Source organism: Sceloporus undulatus, chromosome 2, assembly GCF_019175285.1.
Source record: "Sceloporus undulatus isolate JIND9_A2432 ecotype Alabama chromosome 2, SceUnd_v1.1, whole genome shotgun sequence".
Taxonomy (NCBI): Eukaryota; Metazoa; Chordata; class Lepidosauria; order Squamata; family Phrynosomatidae; genus Sceloporus; species Sceloporus undulatus.
Window position 1 is genome coordinate 217,635,749 of NC_056523.1, and position 3,743 is coordinate 217,639,491.

A 3,743-nucleotide genomic window follows, 5' to 3' on the forward strand; every position below is an offset into this window, starting at 1 on the left:
TTAATAATAAAATAATATGTAATCTTGTACACTAGCCAAGAGGCTGGGAGTAAGGAAGACTCTGTTCACCAAGGCTTTGTTATTGAATTAATTAGTTTTTGAGGTGCCACAAGATTATTGGTTGTTTTGGATGAGAGGTTTCCTTAAATTACACCCGGACAGTTGGAAGATGATGGATTTGAAAGAGGATGTAGGACCTTAAATGTCCTAAACATTTTGGGCTGAGTTTTGTCCTGCAGTTGTCCTACAGTTTGGTCTCAAGTTTGCCCTACATTTTGTCCGTGGTAATAGTGGACAATTATGGCAACCCTAGGTGTAGACTCACTTGTCAAAATGACTCATATACATTTTCTGTTTGCACACCTCTTCCTAAAGTCTGTGCTATGGATCCACAGGAATCTTAAACTATGGGATGACTTTGTTTGTGAAGGTGCTCAGGAAGTTCACTTAACAATGCGGAGGGACAGGATCACTGTCAGAAGGCACTTTTATGGATGTTCAGAATGGCATTTTAGAAACTTCCTTCTGTAATGTAGGGATCCTTAAATTAGTGAGCCAAACTATAGGCAGCTGTTATGATCTCCAATAGCCTCTTCATCTTCTTCCAAGTTTTTCACTACCTACCAGAGGAATTGGCTGGCAGGGGCTGAGTTTTATTTAATTTTACGTAGGGCTTTTTCATAAGCCAGGGTGAATGGAGAATATCATTCCCTTAAATACGGCTTAAATGCCTCTGTGCCCCCTATCTTTATTATTTCCCATGATCTCTCCCTTTGTATGTGTCTATGCACAATTGAGGATTTAATTGTATTTCTGACTTAGGGTGACCTAAGGCTACGAGAGTTTTCTTGGCAAGGTTTGTTCAGAGGGGTTTTGTTTAGAAGGGGAGGTACTTCTTTGAAACTGAGAGACTGTGACTTGCCAAAGGTCACCCAGTGGGTTTCCATGGCTGGGTGGGGATTTGAACCCTGGTCTCCAGAGTCCTAGTCCTATGCCCAAACCACTGCACCATACTGGCTCTTGTTCAGAAATTAATACTACAGAGATATAAGTAAGATATTTTTTTTATATCCTTACTATCATGTGTCAGGGTTTTTAAAAAAACTAGAAAGAAGAGATCATTCTGCACCGCACAGAACAACATGTCCATGACACTGAATTGTGATGAAAGACTGAATCCAAATCTCAGGAATTAAAAACTGCAGTTTTAACTGATGTATGCATTTATATATTAGCACACATATTTGGCTTGGGCTTAATGCAGCCTTCAGCAATTTAATGCCCTCTAAATGAGTTGAACTATATCCCCCATCACCACTAGCTAATGTATACCAGTTTGGGATAATGAGAATTTTAAACTAGCATGAGTGGTGAGTGCCCAGATAGGAGAGAATGGGTTATCACTGTAACAGAATGTTCTTGTTTATTTGAACCTGAGGACTGTAATCAATGCATAATGACTATCTCTTAGCCTTACTTACTGAGGGTTGTTATGAAAATACAGTGGGTGCAGGAGAATGTTTAGATTTGTTTGCTGTCTTGAGAGCGTTTTTGATAAAAGGAGCAAAATAAAAATAGAGAAACCAAATTCTCTGGGTAAATTATATTCTCCTGTAATGCTGCTTAAAGTGGTACTCGCTGGTCCACAGCGAGTTTCCAGAAAAGAAAGGAACAGCTGTGGTCAGTGGGCACAAATATGGTCCTCATCCCTGGCACATTGGGGAAAAACCTGCTAGTCCGCCACATCAGATAGTTTACGAAGCAGTGTTCTACATTTCACAGAAAACACTTTTCATGAACCAGATTTGTATATGTGGGGTTTTTCCCCTCTTCAGTATCACAGAAAAACTTCTCTACCTATATGAAGGCAGACCAGTAAACATTGAGTATAATGAATTATGCATAACTCAATGTCTGGAACCTATAAAAAGAAAGAGATTTTTTGTTGTTGTTCAAAAGGTGATGGAAGCAGAAGATTATCTAGGGGAAATGGCTCTGTTTTGTATCTCTTATCTTATTGTGTTTTTTTTTATTAAATTACATTCAGGCCTCTCAGAAACAGTATTTCAGAAGCCGCTGTGCATTAGAGAACTCTCTTCTGTTTGTTCAGCCTCACTTGACTGATAGTCACAGACTCTTTGGTATTTTTGAAAATAATGTACCGCATGTAGTAACATCATTTTCTTTCTGCCTTGGGTGTTTGTAATGTGCCAAGTCTGAAAGAGAAAACTGCCTTTAAAAGTATATTTATCTCACATGGTGTTATCTGAGTTGAGATCCTGCAGGAAGCCTCATCCTGAAATGGAGTTCAAAATTGTTATGCACCTTTGTTTATGCCTATCTCACAGCAATCCCTCACATCAGAGCTAAATCCACCATAAAATTGTTGCTTAGGCCCCATATAGACAGGCCAAAATAAAGCTGCTTCAGGTCACTTTGGAGGTATGCTGTTTCAATGATGCATGTCTCCTAAGAGGCCAGAAGCCACGCCAAAGCCATGTTCCAGTCCTAAGGACCGGAGCGCAGTTTTGGTGCTGCTTTTAGCCTCTTAAGATGCGGGTGCCATTTAAACAGCATACCTCCAAAGTGTCCTGAAGCAGCTTTATTTTGGACTGTCTGTACGGGCCTTTAGTTACCTTTTCCAAGGGCTGGGACGCAGGGCGGCTTACAACATTAAAAAACACCCTACAGTTAAAAACATACAAAAAAGTATATTAAAATAGAATTAAATTACTACAATAATTAAAACAAATTCAGTGCTAAAATCAAGTACTTTAAAAAGATTAAAATGCTTAAAATACATTAAAACAATATAAAAAGACCCATCACATGCCTTAAAAACTTTCTGTGTTAAAAGCCTGTCTAGACAAGTAGATCTTAGCCTGCCATCAGAAGGATAACAAGGAAGGGGCCATTCTGGCCTCCCAGAGTCTAGGGCCAGCCATGGAAAAGGCCCTCTTTCATGTCCCCACCAACTGTGCTTGTGATGGTGGTGGGATGGAGAGAAGGGCCTCCCCTGAGGATTGCAGAGCCCAGGATGGCTCATATAGGGAGAGACGGTCTGCCAAATAGCCTGGACCTGAGCCATAGGGCTTCGTATGGATGTTTAGCTTACATGATCTCTACCCTCCTCCTTTTACTGAGGATGAAAAAATATCTGTTATTGTATGGGTGTGGAACAGGAGAGGCAGATGCACTTGCTCAGTCAAAAAGGAGATTCAGTTGGCTCTATGAATATATATGAAACTCCCTCAGAGTAGGTAAAAATAGCCAACTTGCAGTTTTGTGCATGTGTTAGGTGTAGGATTTGGATCGTAACATAAAAGTTTCCAAGTACATTATTGTTCAAGGTGCAGTGGGCCCTTGGTATCCACTGGGGTTTGGTTTCAGGACACACTCACACACACCCAATGGATACCAAAACCTGTGGATGTTCGAGTCCCATTAAATACAGTGGCATAGTAAAATGGTCTCCTTCATAAAAAAAATGGCAAAATTAGGCTTTGCTTTTTGGAATATGTAGTATATATGTATGTATTATATATATTTAAATATTTTGAATCCATGGATAAAGAATCTGTGGATATGGAAGGTCAACTGTACTGTAATTCAAAAGGTGGTTGCAAGATCATGTTGGATGTTCAGGTATAATTCCCATTTGTCATCCCGCTTTTCCTCCTTATATATAAACCTTCCCTGAGTTCACCTTTTTTCCCCCTTTCCTTACCTGCTTCTTGACACTG

The 3,743-nt window shown here is 39.9% G+C and overlaps 1 pseudogene; it reads left to right on the top strand.

Annotated features, from left to right (window-relative positions):
* The first annotated feature begins 3,630 nt into the window (after positions 1 to 3,630).
* LOC121920562 overlaps positions 3,631 to 3,743 on the top strand; it is a 2,498-nt pseudogene continuing 2,385 nt past the window's right edge.